Raw genomic sequence first — 20,603 nt, 5'->3', positions numbered from 1 at the left:
AACAGTGTTGCAACAACTCCTTTCTCAGAATTTGGTCACTCTACCTAAACTATCCAACTATGAGCCTTAGGTCAAACCAGCATGGTGGAGAGATACTGAACACTGTGAGTTCCATCAAGGAAGAGGACACAAGACAAGTAATTGTCACCGATTGAAAGATCTCATTCAGGATCTTATTGATCGAGGAGAAATTGAGATTGAAGGACATGACCCAAAAACAACAAATAATGATCATCTAATGTTCAAGAATCCACTTCCATCACAAGATCAAAGGGGTCCTTCCACTTCCCGGTGAGGCCCTGATACCACTGATTATACGCAGGCTGCGTATAACTACACTGTAAATCACCTGTATGATGCCAGTGAACAAGTTGCAACTATAACCTTCAAAAATCCCACCTCAAATTGCAATGTTGTTACACGTCGTGGCAAGGTCACCATAAAGGCAGCTCCACAGGGCACCACCTCCGTCCCAAAGTAGTACAACCTTGTGGAACACTTAGATAAAACACCTGCTCTCATATCCATTTTAGAGCTATTACGCCTATTGCCATCTCATAAAACAATCTTGGATCAAGCACTCCAAGAGGCGTTAGTCCCTGCAAACCTGAATACCGACCAATTTCAAGCCATGGTTGGGAATCTAAAGTCATCACCTTGTCTCACTTTTTCCGAAAGTGACAACTCTTCTTTCCAACAACCTCATAACGCTTTGCTACACATTGAGGGCTTTATCAACCAACACAGGATCAAGCGAGTCTTGATAGATAATGGAGCAGGCCTAAACATTTGTACACTACAGTTGGTCACAGCATTGGGATATGCAATAGAATCAGTGGATCCTCGCAAGAAGATCACCATCAAGGCCTATGATGATGCAGAGCGTTCATCCAAAGGCGCTGTGGTGCTACCAATCTGAGTGGGCCCTGTGGTAAAGCACATCATCTGTCAGGTTCTAGACCTTCCTCTGCCATACAATCTATTGTTAGGACGACCTTGGATACATGCCATGCAAGCCGTTCCATCCACCTACCATCAATGTATCAAGTTCCCACATAACGGTACAGAGATCACAATCCTGGGCGATGCAAATCCCTTTTCTTTTTGCCATAATATCGACCATCAACCAGAGATTACTGTTCCTAATAATAGGGAAGCCATTTCCTCCACATCATATGTAAGTCCCGCCTCTCTTGCCAGTTCGAACACCCCTATACCCAAGCAAGAAAAGCTTAAAATGAAAGTAGTAGAGGAAGGTCTTGGAGAATACAACTTGAATCAACTCTTTTGTGTGGGACAAATGCCCACTTCTCCTAGAACACATGGTAAACCACAGCAGTTACTCCAGCAACCACTAATCATGCCAGCATGTGCTTTAACGCCTTTCATCCTTGGAAAGAGTCAAGAGGAAGAAACCCAAGATGAGGACCTAGCAGACTGGATCTATAAAGATCCCATCACCACTGATAAACCGCGAGTTACACTTCCTACGGAACAGTATGGCAAAGGCCTCCTCATTATGCAAAGAATGGGATATGATGGTCAAAGTGCTTTGGGATATTGCAAACAAGGACGACATGAACCTGTGCTGCCAGAATTCAAGCCCAAAGGTAATACAGGCCTAGGCTTTGAGAAAGAAATATTTCCTAAACTCAAATTCAAAGGACAACCCAGCAAATCATTATGTCAGCCTATGGCAAAGAGGACACCTTTTATTATCAAAGCACCATCAAGCACTATCCCCACTACCCCATCGAGGCTCACAACCCCACCGCAACTGTCACCAATGTCATTCATTCCATCAAACGAACTAGTAATCCCATCAGCAACACCATTTGTAGCAACAACTGTATTGAAACCCACAACAGCATCTATGGCACTAGCCATTCCAACAGAAGACACTAAGTCAACACTGCCGATATTTCCAGTAACAAATCCTTTAATCCCCATCAAAATTCCTGTAGCACCGATCACTACAAAGGTACATAAACCAATCATACCTGCAGTGTTTAACTCAAAAGATATCCCAGTATGGTATAGCAATCGGATGCTGGAAAGTGATTCAGAGATTGACTCACATGAGTGGGAATTTGATTCTGTACAACTTAACACTTCAGATGAGGAAGACACATCACCACCTCCGCCACGCAAAGACATCCCTATTTATGAAGAAGCACAGATAAAGACCACTTGGGTTCCTGAGCTGGAAACATCTTCCACAGACCCTACATCTCATCCTATGCCTGATTCTAACAGGGAGAGTACCATCAACGACCTCCACCACACTGTCTTAACCCTCATTGATATCTCTAAGGAACTTAACCTAATCGATGAAGTAATGCCCATTATCCACCCTGAACTCATCGAATGGACCCAATCAAATCCCCCATGTCTTGACCTCTTCCAAAACGATGAGGCTATCATTGACTTTTTGGAATTAAGGGATAATCTACCAAGCGGGGATCACAAAGCTGGATTTGCCATTGAACTTAATAGTGTAGCATACTTCGGGGCGGATGCCAAACCTTTCAGCTGCAAAAATATAACAATAAAACATGGATCTTCCAGTGAAAACCACACTATGGCGCTGTTTGATCTGATAAAAGTAAAAAGAAAGAGCGTATCCAATGGTGAAAACCTCTCTGAGGCGCTTGAGGATGAAGGGTTTGACATTCTCCCAGCTAGTACACAACAGGAACGATCAACGATTCTTATCGAGGAGACCAAAGAATACAATGTGGGGACTCCTAAAAATCCTCATATTATACATCTGGCATCTCTTCTCACTCTAGAGGAACAACCTAAATTTATAGAGTTCTTCCAGTAGCGTCAGGTCAACTTTGCATGGTCATATGTAGACATGTCTGGGCTTGATCCTGATTTAGTCATGCATCACCTCGCCGTAGCAGAAGGAGCCAAACCTGTCAAGCAGAAGCTTCATAAGATGCATCCCCAGATTGCAGTGCTAGTCAAAACAGAACTCAAGAAACTCCTAGATGTTGGTTTCATTAGGCCAATTGATTATGCAGAATGGATCTCCAACATCGTGCCAGTTGGCAAACCAAAAGGGGGCATCCGCATTTGTACCAACTTCAGAGATCTAAATAAGGCCTGTCCTAAGGATGATTTCCCCCTACCAAATATCGACATCATAGTGGATCTAACAGCAGGACATGTGATGCTTTCACTCATGGATGGCTTTTCCAGCTACAATCAGATAAAGATCACACCCGAAGATCAACATAAGACAGCCTTCACATGTCCATGGGGCACATACTGCTGGAATGTAATGCCTTTTGGTCTAAAGAATGCAGGAGCAACCTATCAAAGAGCAATGACTACCATCTTCCATGACATGATGCATACTATGATGGAAGATTATGTGGATGACTTACTAGCAAAATCACTCACTAGAGATGGGCATCTCCACATCTTAGATAAAATCTTTGATAGACTGGAACAATACCATGTTCGACTCAACCCAAAGAAATGTGTCTTTGGAGTGACCTCTAGGAAGCTTCTAGGATACATTGTCTCAAGCAAAGGCATTGAGGTCGACCCAGCAAAGGTAAAGGCAATCATGGACATGCCACCTCCAAAGAATATCAGTCAGCTAAGAACATTACAAGGGCGGCTTCAATCCATCTGCAGATTCATTGCACAATTGACTGATAAGTGTCACCCATTCACACATCTGTTACACAAGAACATCCGCTTTCAGTGGGATACCAAATGCCAACAAGCATTTTAGGTACTTAAAGACTATCTCATGAATCCACCATTGCTGATGCCACCAGATCCAAGTAGACTATTATTGCTCTATATCTCAGTGACAAGTACAGCATTAGGTGTACTACTGGCACAACATAATGCAGAAGGCAAAGAGTGTGCTGTATACTACATCTCTCGCACACTGGTTGGCTATGAACTCAATTACACACCTATTGAGCGAGCTTGCCTAGCAGTAATCTTAGCAGCCACTAAATTGTGGCACTATTTGTTAACACACACGGTGCAACTCATTGCGAAGATTGATCCACTCAAGTATTTACTTAGCAAAGCAGCATTGACAGGTCACTTGGCCAAATGGGTGATGATTCTAAGTGAATTTGACATTGAGTATATAGATCGTAAAGCTATCAAAGGGCAAGTCATTGCAGATCAGTTGGCCGATGCACCACTCATAGGCAATCATCCCCTTATTTCCAATTTTCTAGATGAAGAGCTATTTATGATCACAGAAGTATAACCATGGAAACTATATTTTGACGGTTCATACACTAGGCACGGCTCGGGGGCAGGCATTCTGTTTATCACACCTCAGGGTGATAGCATCCCGAAGTCTTACAGGCTCACATTTCCATGCACGAACAACATAGCAGAGTATGAGGCCTTGATTACGGGACTCAGATTAGCCATACAATGGAAATTACAAGAACTGCAAGTATATGGCGACTCGCAACTGGTCATTCGACAAGCAACAGATGAGTATCAGACCAAAGATGATAAACTCATGCCATATAAGCAAATAGTGGACACTCTAAAGACATCATTTACTACTATCACTTTTGAACAGATACCAAGAGATCAAAATCAAGCTGCTGACGCCATGGCTACCATCGCATCTCTACTAGATCTTCCACAGAATTCAACACGCTACGAGTTCTTGGTAGAACAGCTTTGGATTCCCGCTTATGATATCCCCGAATCCGAAATGATATGTCACCTTGTTGGTTCCGAATCCCCATGGTACGGTGAGTTCTACACCTATCTCCACGATCACACCCTTCCTCCTAACCAATCAAATAACCAACGAAAAACCTTCATTCGCCAAGCTGCTCGATATACCATTATTGCCGAAACCCTATACCGACGCAGTCTTGATGGTACTCTCCTTCGATGTCTGGAACAAGGTGAGATAACAAAGGTTTTGGAAGAGGTACATGAAGGAATTTGCGGGACTCACTCAAGTGATCCATCACGAGCCAAGAAGATCATGCGAGCTGGATACTATTGGCCATCTATGGAAAAGGATTCCTACTACTTTGTCAGGAAATGCAAGAAATGTCAAATTCATGGCGACTTGATACATGCACCTGCACAGGAACTGCAACCAATCACAACACCATGGCCTTTTTATCAATGGGGCCTTGACCTTGTGGGTAAGATTCATCCATCTTCATCCAACAGCCATAAATTTATCATTACCGCTACCGAATACTTCACAAAGTGGATCGAAGCTGTTCCACTTACCCAAGTCACTGGCAAGCAAATCGCCTCATTCATCCTCAACTACATCATCTGCCGGTATGGTGTGCCCATGTCCATCATCATAGATAACGGTCTTCCTTTCAAAAATCAGGATGTCCATGAACTTTGTGAGAAATTTCATATCCAACATCGCTTTTCCACCCCCTATTACCCACAAGGCAATGATCAGGCCGAAGCATCCAATAAAAACATATTAAGAATCCTCAAGAAGACAGTTAATGATGCCAGCCGTGATTGGCATGTTCAATTGAATCTAGCATTATGGGCATATCGAACTAGCATTTGAACCCCTATAGGTGCAACTCCTTATTCATTGGTCTATGGTGCAGAAGCTATCTTGCCTATTGAGGTCGAGATACCATCATTACGGGTTTCCTTGCACAATCTCATTGATGATGAAGCCTACAGAGTATCCCATCTTCAGGACTTAGAGTTACTTGATGAGAAACGACAAGCTGCATACAATCATCTCAAAGCCTATCAGCAGCACATGAGAAGAAGCTAGAATCACCGGGTTAGATCTCATACATTTGAGGTAGGTGATCTTGTTCTTCGAGAAAATCCTCACAACCAACCAAACAGAGAACATCAAGGCAAATTTGAATCAAACTGGCTGGGCCCATATGTTGTCACTGCTGTACTCGGGTCCAGGGCATATCAGTTGGCTACATCAGAAGGAGAACTGCTTGCAGATCCAATCAACAGCATGCACCTCAAATGCTTTTATACCTAAGCTGAACAAAGCATCAGGCTCCCCTGCATATCAGAAAATACCAAAAACATTCAGAAAATGTCCTGAAGAAAATACAAAAACATTCAAAAAAAAATTAAAGAAAAATCATGCATCCAAACGGTGAACAACCACTCCGGTGGCACCTTGGGTAAGTGCGATGGTGAAAAACTTGGCAAACAGGCACCACTCGTAAAGGCTATGGCTCCATTGTCTTTTTAGACTTGTTGCAATCACATCTACTTCATACATACATTCATCCATCCAAAGCCATGGCTTGTTATTCATCTGCAATTAAGAAAGTACTTCATGCGTTTTGCATCCCGCTTTTTCATAGTCAGGTCTAAAAAACTGGGGGCAATACCCTTAACCTATTGATGGAAGTGGATTCTACATCACTGGTGATTCATTGGCAACAAACATTCAAAAATGTCTCACAAAATACCAAAAACATTCAAAAATGACTCACAAAATCCAAAAACATCGAAAAAAACATCGAAAATCACACAAAAACATGGCAACACATTGTACATACTCATTCGCATAGATGCAAAACAAACATTGACAAAATACTCACACGATGACCATTTATCAATCAAACCACACAATCAACATCAACACTCAAAACTGTCTTCAATAAGGATGCATCCTTCCTTATCAAAACAAAGACAAAAGTGACGTTTTCTTTGACAAGAAAATTATGTTAAGCTATCAAATACTTGGTTGATTTGTGAGTACAATCCTTTGTTTATCTGTATCAGGATCTTTCAGCATTGTTTTTGTATCATTTGCGCATTATTTCCGATGAAGTTCTAGGGCATGTACTAATGGTGTCTACGTGGGAAGTTCACTAAGCTATGTGATCATAGGCAAAAATGCAGTCATAGATCATTATGGCTTGCTGACTACAGCGTATACCTTGACCATATGGACATGAACCACTACCAAGGATCCTTATTCTTTATTCTTTATGTATATACTGTTTGTTTGCAGGTACAATGCTTAACCTTTGGTTCCTCTTCCTCCAAATTGGATAAAGGTTTTATTTCTTAGTACGGTATGCACTTGTCTCAGGATCTGATCAGCCTAAGATCAAGGAGGACGATCCAAGTCATGCATGAATGGAGATAACCCTTGTCTGTTTCACAAGCAATACTCTGGTCGACTTGACCCTTATATCAAGTCGTTTGTATTAACTTGCTATATTAAAATCCATGAAAGAAATACTCAGGTCATCTTGAATCATTATGTCAAGATGCTTGTATTCTCTTCCAACATTTTAAAGCTCAATGATGAAAATAGAGCACTATGGATCGTCATTTCATCTCATCTATTTATACATTGCATTCCGTTGCATATCACCCATCCATGCATTCATTCATATGAAGGATTTACATGCAAAAGTGACCAATAAAGCTGGTCTTGGATACAATCGTGACCGAGTACTCTGATACATCACCAATGCATCACGCAAAGTCTTACAAACCTTGCATTCCTCATGATCATATCATCCTCACATTTAGTTGCATCTTGCATTAAACATTTAGTTGCATCTTGCATTAAACATATAAGTTGCATCTTACATTAAAACATTCATGTCATTTTTAAAACTATAGTTCGATTTCTTGACATTTAGTTTTCATCAAAATTATTTGCATCATTACATTGATCCTAAATAAATAGATCCATTTATGGGATTAAATTGTCTTTGATTTATATTAAGCCATTTACTATGCATTCCTTTAGTGTCAGTTATCCATTTTATTATCCTTTATCATTTATCATTGCATCCATTCATTTATAGTTAAAAGGTGCATTCATTCATCCATTTATTAACATATCTTATTAGGCACATTTTAGGAGTCATTTCACATTATGTTTCATTATCAGTTTTTAAATTGCATTAAGGTGCAGTTATTAAAAAAACATAAGTTATAATATCCTCATATCATCATTTTTACTTAAAACATTTAGAGTCATAAAATCCATTTGTTTCCAAAAAAACATTGGTTCGTAGTATATATCCATTATACAAATACATTCATTTAGGCATTATCATATAAACATGTGTACTTTACATTTTGTTTATCCATATTACCTTCATCTAAACACATCTAGATGCATATTCATACATAACATCATTCATTCAACCATTGCATTAACATTATCTCATCATTACATCGCAATAGGAAACACCAAAATCCTGTTCATGCATCAAGCATAAGCATATATCTCATCATGGCATTACATACATAAAGCATTATATCAAAAATCAAATACATCATATACATATAAACCTACATTCATATGTCAGTATCCCACATCATAAATCAACATCAAAGTGCATACATATACACACATCCATCTAAGCCATAAATCATCATCATGCATAAACCTCCATACATAATCAAATGCATATCACCACAATATAGGATCTCCTCATATATATATCTCATCTCATATATCAGAGTACAATGAAGTCTACAAAATCGGCTATCAAGAGCCATCCAAGATATAGTCTATAAATAAACAATGATACAATACATATATGCCAAAATGATCTCTCAAATACCACTCTGGCCAGTTGCTGTACCACCACCACCTCTACCTACTCCACCACTGGTGCCTGCACCACCTGATCCATCTCTCCGTGGAGGCCTCATCGAACCCCCACTCCCTCCGGCATCTCCTGATCTATCCTGCCTCAAAGGACCCATCACACCCCCACTGCTCTGCATCCTCTGTGATTGCTTGGATCTGGCCTGCTGCATCTACAAATAGCTGAGAGCTCGCTGACTAACTGGTACAACCTACTCATATAAGCCCCACCAGTAGTCTATCTCGGCCTGTGCTCACCGCATCTCCCTCATCACCTCCCCTGTAGGACCCTGTGCTCCTACTCCAATTTGAACCCTCTCCTGCAGCTCGGCCAATCTCTCCATCACAGTATCTCTCTCCCGCAGCACCACCGTCAGCTCTAACTCTTGTGCAAAAAGCTGCACATCCCTAGCTGCTACCTCCTCCTCTAACCTCTCTATCCGAGTCTGCAAATGAAGTATCATATGATCTCGCAGATCTCCAGTAGCTCCCTCCCCGGTGTCCATCGCTGCCTCACCTGTATCACCCTCTCCAGTAGGTCCCTCCCCTACACCACCCTCTCCAATAGTCTCCTCTCCTCTACCCATCAGGATCTCTCTCTCCATCCCTCTCCCACTTAGCTGAACTCTCCTCTGTATCAAAGGACCCTGTGATATCTGAAGAGGTAATCCACCTCTCCCTCTCCGCTGCCTCTGCAACCCACCACCACCTCCTCCTCCTCCTCCTCCTCCTCCTCCACCATCTCCTCCTCCTCCTCCTCCTCCATCACCTTGCCCTCCTGTCCTCCTCCATCCTCGTCCCCATCCCCTCTCATCCTCAAACGCTGGAATTGGCTCAGCTGGGTCTGATATATGTAGGATCGGGTGTGATGCTCGGTATTGTGTATACTCCATTGTCACCCCTGCATCAATGACCCTCGGTCGTAGGTCCCATGGCCTCACTTGCAGTGTCCAAAACTCTGCCAGTGCCTGATCATATGGTAGCACTGGACCCCATGCATACCACTCCCGAATAACTTGTGCATACTCTCCAGATCCACTAGGCAGTCCCTACTGCCGTCCGAATTGCCTCATCACTCATCCCGGCACCTGTCTCTCCACATGATAGGAGGTCCTCCCAATAAGGAATCGGGTCATGAAGACATATGGCAATGCCTCTGCGTCATCATCCCATGGCTCACACTCCAAGTATGGCCGCCATATCACTGTATCTAAGTCATCCAATGCCCGCCGCCACCACTCTAACTTCCCCAAGTGGGGCTGACTCATCATACCACTGTACATAAACATGTATGGCTGGTCCATGGCCCAGAATCTGAGACTCACTAGTCGAGTCACTGGTAGGTGCTCCCATGCCCAAACATGTAGCAGTGTCATGCCCACTGCTAAGGAACCTCTCTCTCGATACACTACCTCGTGCAGCTCCTGATACATGTGCGCCAGCACGCACGGCCCCTATGAAAATCGAGTCCCCTCGGTCATCATCATCTCTATCACCTGTCCCCATCCCACTGCCAATCCATGTGACCACCTGTCTGGACACAGAAGTTCTCCCACAATCCCTGACAACACTGCTGGAAGGGGCTCATATAGTGCCGCTATATCCTCCCATGCGATCGAGCCATCGTCAATATATACATCATCGTCAAAAATCCTCTGACATGACGGCGTCCCCCAGGATCTGTCATATGTGACCAGCTCCCCTTGAATTGGAATCCAAAGAATACGCCACACGTCCTCCAAGGCCACAGTCATCTCCCCTTGTGCCAAATGAAAAGTGCACATCTCACTGTGCCACCGCTCTGCTAATGCTGTAATCAAACCATGATTCATACGAATCATGGGTATGTGCATCACCTCATACAAACCAGTCGTAGTAATGTAGTCTATCTCAGTCTAAGTCAACCGGTCCCGCAACCCCTATGTTGCAGGATGACGCTCGCGTAACTACAACATGCGCAGATCCTCTTGCACATAGACATTCATCACATCCCTATCAGTTGTTTTGTTTTCAAACTTTCTTAAGTTTAAACCTAGACTATCATCAGATACTTTGATCAAGTATCTTCGGGTCTCAACAGGTAAGCAATCATGGCCACCTAGACTTCAACAGGCATTTATCCTAAACAAATGACCTAAGTCTCATCGGGCTGCTATGGTTCAAAACAACTCCCACTTCACCTCGCCATCCATCAATCATTGGCATCAGGAGATTTGTTTTGTCCAAAACTGGGGCATCTCTTTATCCTAAGGCAAAAGCACTAATTTTACACAATAGCGCTACTACACTGACAAAAGCACTCAAAAAGCTATACAAAAGCGCTACAACTACAAATGCGCTACAACAGCTATCCAATAGCGCTATTTAAAGTCAATAGCGCTCAATTAATCCCCCAATAGTGCTAGTTAGTCAATAACGCTAAAACTTGCCTACCGTAGCGCTAATTAAAACCAAAAGCACTCAAACAAGAGCACAATAGCGCTATTGCGGCACAATAGTGCTAATTCATGGAGCAAAAGCGCCAAAACCAAAGTTCCAGCGCTCTTGCTCCGACTTGACTTGGACTCAGCTAGAAACTTAGTAAAAATGCTCAAAAGTTAAGTTTTCGAATTTGCGTACCACTGGTCCGTAATCATCTGGGCACTGGAACCGACGGACTCGCTCGAATCTATGCTCGGTGATTGGAATTGGCATCGTAGCTACTCCTTGCTCCTCCAAATGTCACTATCAGAGCTCTCGTTTTCAACTGGTCGCGGTCACAAATGATCCTGTTTTCCCCCCTTTCACCCCATTTATACCCTTCGCCGTCACCGTAACTTCGCCCCGCTCATCGCTGTGGTCCCTGTGAACTTCCCGAGCCCACCATTTCTCCATGTTTCCCCCGATTTCTTCTATTTTTCACCAGTATACATAACTCTTTCTCTTCTACCACCCTGCCAATTTTCATTCTTTTTCGAGAGATCGCCCGATTTTTCAAAAAATTTCGGCCCATCTCTCGAGGGGGCATACCACCCATTAAATTTACATTTTATGGGGCATTTCTTCATACTAGTTTTTCTTTCTTTGAAACAATGCGATAAACCGCACCGTCTCAAAGAGGGGCAAATGTAGTCACACAAATCTGTCCATTTTAATTAAATGAATATTTGCTATTTATTTGGTTAAAAATCCACTAGCCATCAGTTAATTAAATTAATATTTAATTAATTCATCTCCAAACATTCTTCTATTAATTAAATAAATGATTCAATTTATTTTAATTAATTCATTAAAATCAAAATCCAATTAATTAAATAAATAAAATCAATTTATTTAATTAAAATCCCTTTTTCTTCTTTTAAATAAGTTAAATAAAATATTTATTTAAATCATTATCCCCACCCTGCTTGCATTTTCCTACAAATGCAACTTGCACACATTTATTGAAATAAATGAATTTTTATTTTAAATAAAATCCTATTTTCCCTCACCCACCAAATCCACTTGCAAATCTAATCCTCTTCTAGATTCTTCTAATCACTTCTAATTAGCCTAAACCATCTTCTAAACTTTGTCACATTCCTAAGCAAAATGGAGTCACTTCTCAAAGCCTAAAAGTCTTTGATAACCATTAAAGGCTTTCAACCTTCAACCACCAAAACCCTTAAAGTCTTTGAAAACCATTCAGGGCTTCCAACCTTCAACCACTTAGTCCCCAAAGTCTCCAATAACCATTAATGGTTAATTCAACTCTCCCACATGGTTAAAACATTTGTTTTGACTCAACCTCTACCCAACCCAAAGGTCTCATCAGGCCTTTAAAGCTTTGACCATGATTATCTCTTAATCATTTGCACAAAGGTTTAGCCTTGAATTAACTCCTAAATCCAGTGGGTAAACCTAACTTAGACTTGACCCTTAGCCTTTAGATAACCATGAGGTCTTTTCAGGCCTTTAATGCCTCCAACCTCTTCTTTCAACTCAACCCTATGTTGACACTTGTCACCATTTCATTGGTGCCAATTATGCACATGGATCCCCAACTTTCAAGTTTGACCTTTGATTAAACCCTTCAATCCTGGCCATCCATTGCTCCATTTTTCCTATAAATAGAGCCCATTCCTTCATAATCCAGATCCTGAAAATTTGTATGCATTTAGGCTATAGACATTTTTAGAGATCATTTAGCATAGCATAACTAAAATCTTGTCTTTTTGGTAAAATCAATCATTTTAGCATCACTAGCATAGTATTTGGATTTTCATTTCATATTTGAAGCTTAATATTAAATCTCAATCCTCTATAAGCATCCATAGTGCAAAAAGCTGCTGAGAGCTACACTATTTTGGAACTTGGAGAGGAGAGGAACAAGGGAGAAGAAGCTAAAGCCATGCTAAGAGACAGTTGGAGATGTCTCATTATCTTTACTTCTTTAGTTAGATACATTAACATGTTTTTAGTGTCTCTCTTGGTATGCCTTTTGTAGATTAGTTTTTTATCAACTAACACTAATGGTTTTTGTGTCTTTTGTGTTGTTTATCATTGACTAACCTTGTGCCATTTAGGAGGGCATCACAAACTAATTTCAATATACCAACTACTCCCCCTAAGAAGTAGCTTCCTCATCAAAGCCGGAGTAAGATTATATCTGTTAATTCTATCGGTTGATGATAGACATAAACTCTCTAAGTATCTACTGGTGGAGGTATGACCCCAAGCTGTTCTCTTAGATACTCAAAAGTCTCCTTAGGTGGAGGTTTAGTGAAAATATCTGCATTCTGCTCTTTAGTGTTCACATAAACCAGTTTGACTTGTTTTGTTTCCACATTTTCTTTCAGAAAGTTCAATTTGATAGAAACATGTTTAGTTTTAGAATGTAGTACCGGATTCTTGGATATATCAATTGTCGTAGTGTTATAACAAAAAATAGTTATAGGTTCTTTGCAATTTACCTTTATGTCCTTCAACATTTATTTAAGCCATAATACCTATGTATAGTTTGTTGCTGTTGATAAAGATGTGCAACTCTATTTCTTACTTAACCAAGAAATTAATTTGTTTCTAAGAAAAAATGCTCCTCCGGTGGTGCTTTTCCTGTCATCTATATCTCTTGCCTAATTTACATCTGTGTATGCACATAATTCAAAGTTTTCATCTCTAGGATACCATAAGCCAAGATTTGTAGTGCCTTGTAAGTACTAGAAAATCTTTTTTATTGTTGATTCATGATTTTCTCTAGGATTACTTTGAAATCTTGAAACAATGCATACTGCATTCATAATATCTGGTCTTGTTTGTGTTAAATACAATAAACCTCCTATCATAGATTTGTACCTGGTTGGATTAATAGGTGTTGACTCATCTCTTAGTGATAACTTTTCATTTGTAGTCATAGGTGTACTTATCGGTTTAGAGTTCTCTATCCCAAATTTCTTTAGTAGCTCTTTTAAGTACTTAGTTTGACTCAAGAATATACCTTTGTCAGTCTATGAAATCTGCAATCCTAAGAAGAATTTTACTTCTCCTATCATAGACATTTCAAATTCTTGCTGCATTTTGATAGAAAAATCTTTACATAAGCCATCTTCTCCTCCAAAGATTATATCATCAACAAAAACTTCTATAACCAAGATGTCATCATTAGTTACTTTATAGTATAAATTATTGTCTGCATTACCTTTAGAAAAACCAATCTCCAAAAGGTATTTATCTAATCTTGCATACCAAGCTCTTGGAACTTGCTTCAACCCATACAAAGCTTTCCTTAACCTACAAACCATATCCTTGTCTTTTGTTAAAGAAAATCCACCAGGTTGTTCAATGTAAACCTCTTCTTCAAGAATTCCATTAAAAAATGCACATTTAATATCCATCTGATATACTTTGTAGTTCTTATGAGCTACAATAGCCAAGAATAATCTGACTGCCTCAATTCTAGCTACCAGTACAAAGGTTTCATTATAATCAATTCCTTCCTTTTGAGAATATCCCTTACACACTAATCTTGCTTTATTTCTAATTACTTTACCGTCTTCATTAAGTTTGTTTCTAAATACTCATTTGGTTCTAATAACATTTTTATCTTTAGGCCGGGGAACTAATGTCCAAGTGTTATTTTTCTCAATTTTCTCTAATTCTTCTTCCATAGCTTTAATCCAAAATTTATCCTCATATGCCTCATTAACTAATACTGGTTCAATTTGACAAATAAGACATACCTCTTCATTTTCCAATTTTCCTCTTGTCATAACTCCTCTATATTTGTTTCCAATTATCTGATCTTCAGAATGATTCAATCTTACATATTGGGGTGTCTTTGTTTGCTGTTGTTCCTCAGTTACTGTGGAATCTTTAGATGATACCGGTGTAACTGGATCTTCATTCTATGCCGATGGATTTAGTGTAGATTCATTTGATAGAATTTCTATTACCGGTTTAAAGTCCATAAACCTTGAAGTTCCTCTAAATTGTTCATCAATTTTTACATTTGTACTCTCAACAATTTTCTACAATCTTTTGTTAAAACATCTATATGCTTCACTCTTAGATGAATAGCCAAGAAATATTCCTTCATCACTTCTAGGATCAAATTTCCCAATATACTCATCTCTTCTAATATAGCATTTACTTCCAAATATTCTAAAATATGTAAGAGTAGGAGTAATACCAAACCATAGTTCATTAGGGGTCTTACCAGTTTCACCTTTCATGTGAACTTTGTTGAATGTATAGACTACCGTACTTACTGCCTCTCTCCAATATACATGTGGTAAGTTTGCTTCTGATAACATACTTCTTGCTACATCCAAGATAGTTCTATTTTTCCTTTCAACAACTCCATTCTACTGAGGTGTCTGGGGTGCTGATAGTTGTGTTCTAATTCCATTCACTTCATAGAATGCATTAAATTCCTTAGATGTAAATTCACCTGCTTGATCTGATCTTAGATAATTGATTTTCTTATCGGTTTCATTTTCAACCATTGCTATGAACAGTTTAAACTTTCCAAGTGCTTATGATTTTTCTCTGAGAAAAGTAACCCAACACATTCTAGAATAATCATCAACGATTAGCATGAAATATCTATCACCTTGTAAACTTTTAGTTCTAGCTGGACCACATAGATCAGTATGAATTAGGTCAAGAGCATTATTTGATTTTTCTTGAAAACTTTTGAAGCTAGCTCTAACCTGTTTTCCAAATTGGCATTCCTTACATACTGTGTTGTGAGGTTTGACAATTTTAGGTAAATCTCTAACTGCCTTAGTGGTATTGATTTTTACCATACAATCAAAATTTACATGACATAGTCTCTTATGCCATAACCAACTTTCATCAATGTGTGTAATCAAGCATGTCTTTTCACTATTATTCAAATGAAAGATATTACCTCTAGTCTGATTACTGGTTGAAATTTCTAAACCACTTCTGCTCATGATTTTGCATTTTCCATTCTTAAATTGTAACTGAAATCCTTTCTCAACTAATTGACCAACACTCAAAAGATTATGCTTTAAACCTTCAACATAGTAAACATTGTCAGTGTTATGCTTACCATCAAGAGATATTGAACCCTTTCCTTTGATCTGACAAGCTTTGTCATCACCAAATCTTACCAAGCCACCATTATATTCTTGAAAGTTCAAGAATTTTCCTTTGTCTCCTATCATATGATGTGAGCATCTAGAATCAATGATCCATTCATCCTTTACTTCAACTTTAGCTGCCAAGGCCTACTCTACCTATTGAATAATAGGTGTCGGTTGATCTTCTATTATAGCAACAAAAACCCATCCATTGTCTACTGGATCTTCATCAGAATCATCAGTCACTCCTTCATCAACAACATAACAAGATTTGTCCTTATTCTTCTTGAATCTGTATCTCTGATATTCAGGATTAGGTTTGTATGTCCTTCTAGCTTCTTCTCTTAGTCTTGCATGTCTATCAGGGCATCTTGAAGCCATATGACCTATCTTGTTGTAGTTAAAACATTTAAAGGGTGCTTTACCTTCATACTTACTTCCAACTAGACCTTTAGGCATTTTTCTTGCAAATAGTGCTTCAAGTTCTTCAAGTTCTTCATTTTCTCTCCTGATTTCCTCAAGCTCTCTTGCATAAAAGGCTTTCCAATCAGATTTGTCAAATGATGATGCAGATGATGTTGATGCTTTGAAGGCTAAATCTGTCTTTATAGTAGCAATAGGACCAAATTCCTCAATTTCAAAGGCTGAAAGTTTTCCAATCAATGTATCCCTAGTTACTGATGTATTAGGCATTGTTCTAAGTTCATTTATAGTAGTAACCTTCATTTTATATGCCAGTGGCAATCCTCTTAAAACTTTTGAAACAATCTCATCTTCACTTAAGGTTCCTCCACAACATTTAATACCCAAAACAATTTCATTTACTCTTTCCATAAAAGCAAAAATTCTTTCATCTTCTTCCATTTTCAGATTTTCATACTTGACTCGTAAGCTTTCAAGTTTTGCAATTTTGATGGAATCTCCTTCATTTAATGTTTCCAAATGATCCCAAATAGCTTTAGTAGTAGACCTATCTGATAATGCGCTCAAAACTGCTTCTCTTGCTTTGCAGTCATTTTCTTCATCTTTGGCTAGATTTGGAGGATTAGGTTGAGTTGTAGTAGGAGTAGTATATCCATTCTTTGTAACCTCCCAAATATCTTTTCCAATACAGTTCAAATATGTCTCGATTCTAATCTTCCATATCCCATAGCTGGTTCCATCAAGTTTAGGACTACCCTTCCTGAAATGGCTCCTAGACATTGGATCTCCTTAAGTTGTTAAACTTCTACAAAAGAAGACTAAGCTTTGATACCAATTGTTAGGTCCTAGAGACAACTGAGAGTGGGGGGACGGTGAATCAATTGTCAAATAATATTAAACCAAAAACAACTTAATCAAATTACTGCTTAATACTGGTGGAACAATCTGTGATACCGGTGGACTAATTTAACTGATAAATGCAATACTGGTAAAGATTAATGCATGAAAAAAAAGACAAAGTCATCCACAACACATAACACCAATATTTGTATGTGGAAACCCTATAAGGGGAAAAATGACAGTGGGAAACCTTACCCACAATCAGATGATACTACTGCAGATAGTAAGTGTACATAAATGGGGTCTGCACATGCAGAAAGGCCAAGCGACTAGAGCTCACTGCTCAAACACAAATGGGAGTCACACTGACTACAGTTGGATGGTCAAATCCAGTAAGAATGTACTGCACAAAATAGCATCTTCATATGTTGGATTCAATACCAGTGTAATGCTGATATGCTTTCATAAAAACCTAGCTTCACCTTCAAATGATGTCTTTGTGTATAGCTCTGCTTAATCTCACATACACCTTCACACACAACCTTCTTCGCATTCCACACTTGATCTTACATTTAAGATCTTACATTTATACCATAACCTAGGACCAATTTTAGTAGGTCGGCTCTACAAGATATTACAATAAAATCATTTTATAAATAATACAATATCCGATGCAATAACCGATTGAACATGATGACTTAATGCATCTACATCATTAATTAATCATCTTCATAGCGTGACATGCTGATCTAGAAAAGTTAAGCCTACCGGTGAAACCCTAGATAACCCTGGACCTATTTGCCAGTAAAAGAAAATATGCAAATATAAATAAACTGATAAACAAATTTCCAAGATATGTTGTCCAAACATTGTCTTTGACATTACCAAGTATCTTTCATGCCATTCCAAGTGTCAGTGATCATTATATCATGTCGGTGTACCATATACCAGTGACTGTGCATTAGTCACTTGCTTGCCGGTGAATGTTTCTGGATAGGTGTTGACATCAATGACAAAACCATACCAAAATACCAACAGGTGATCCATGTAAAGAGAGTGAGAACACCATTAGTTCAACTCAACCTCATGTGAGTGTGTGCAAGTGAGGTTCAAAGTGCCTCGTAGGAGTCTATGCCCGAGTATACTACAACTTGTATAGAATGTATAGTACAAGTGTCAAGAAAGGTGTGATATCTCACTCTAAGAGATCGTGCTCTGGTTTCGAGAATAATCACCCCACATAAAAGAAAAGTGGATTCATCTCTCTCTAAGAGACCGTGCTCTGGTTCTAAGAATGATGCACTATAAAAGAGAAAAGTGATGACATCTTTCTCTAAGAGGTTTCCCTTTTGTTCCAAGAATGTCTCACTGTATAAGAAAAAGAAGAAGTGAAGACATCTCACTCTAAGAGACCGTGGTCTGGTTCTAAGAATGACCCACTATACAAAAAGTGACAACATCTTTCTCTAAGAGGTTTCCCTCTGATTCCAAGAATCTCCCACTGTACAATGCATGAGAGAAGTATAGTACAAAGGAGTAGTGTGGGTTTCCCCCTCCTTAAGATGTCAACATAGGTTAATGTTGATATCTTAAGGAAAGTAGAACAAGGACACCTACCTTCATCACAAAGAAGATATCTGCTATACAACAATGTCATAAATCCAAGCAAGAGGGGGAATAATCTTCAAGCAAGGATAAGATAGTTGAAAAGAGATATCTTGTTGTAAGTATAAAGGTGATCCTTGGAGGAGAAGAGATCTTTTTTCAAAATAAATATACCCCCAAGAGGAGTTGTCTTAGACAAATATATGATCTTCTAGAACAAGAAAAGGAAAGAACAATAATGAAATACTTCCTTGTATTTCTAGGTGAAAGGGATTCTTGATGAGGGATGACTCGCTTTTAGCCCCAGAGGGATGGTTGAATTTATCATAGATGTACATTACCAAGTGTAAAAGAGGTTGTAGTCAAGGACCAACACCTCTTGTATAAGAGAGAATCCTTGAGTGAACAACAACAATTCCACACAAGGAATGACATCAAGTAATAAAACTCAAACCATCCACTTAATAGGGCAAAGTGGATCCCTAGAGAAAGAGAGAGAGAAGGATCATTTCCCCCAATCTAATGGGACAATGAGAAGAGCTTACACAATCTACTAGAGAGAGATTAAACATAAGAAAATGTGCAATGAACTTACATGAACACATGCAAGAAAAGACATTAGTAAATGTAAAATACATGTCTCAAGAAGTGGTAATCTTTGAAAGGAAGAGAGAACAAGCATCATAGATTCCCCAAGAGGGATTAGTCATAAAAGCATACCATTATAAGAAATGATAATCACAAATGAAAAATGCAGCCCCTAAAAGAAATAATGATAAATGAGAAAGAAGGATAGGGAAAGGAGTGAAAATCTTTGCTCCTCAAGTGAGGAGAACAAGGAGAAACATTACACATTTTCTAATGGTGATTAGTTTCAAGTGACATGTCATCCAAGTGGAACAACATCCTTTCAAGGAAGGGATACATGCTTCTCAAGAGATCATTCCCTACTAAGGGGCATATCATACTTGCGAATAATCGAAACCATAGAAGAGGTAAGATTTGCAAGAGAATGAAGGAAAGAGAAGAAGTGCAGTACTCATTAAAAGATGCCCCTCTCTAAGTAAAGAGGAAAACCAAAGAACAATTATATTCTCACATAAGAATAACCCTATGCAAGAAAAGATATCTAATAATGAATTATGCACAAAAGTAGAGATAAATGCATAGAAAGAAAAAGAAAAATGGACTTCATGTTGCTGCCCCAAAGAATGTTAAAGTAACACAATACCACCACTTAATGATAAAGAGCCCCCAAATAAGTTGGCCACTTATGTCATAGGGTGAAGAGAAACATGAAGGGAAAGCAAGTGCTAAGGCACAATGTTTTTACCAAGAAATACAACTAGATCTGTTGTGAGACAAATGTGTGCAAGATCATATTGTAGTTGAACAAATTTCTCAAATGCATAACATTTTCCTAGAAAATGTGAATATAAATCATGAAAAATACAATATTCAACACCTTTCACTTGCTTAAGATTTTTGTTTTTATTTTGAGGAGGGAAAAAAATGTTCTTGTCATATTTCAACTTCCAATAGATTCTTGCAGCTAATATACATTAGGATGA

The sequence above is a fragment of the Cryptomeria japonica genome, chromosome 4, assembly GCF_030272615.1.
Source record: "Cryptomeria japonica chromosome 4, Sugi_1.0, whole genome shotgun sequence".
Taxonomy (NCBI): domain Eukaryota; kingdom Viridiplantae; phylum Streptophyta; class Pinopsida; order Cupressales; family Cupressaceae; genus Cryptomeria; species Cryptomeria japonica.
This window is presented reverse-complemented; position numbering follows the sequence as displayed.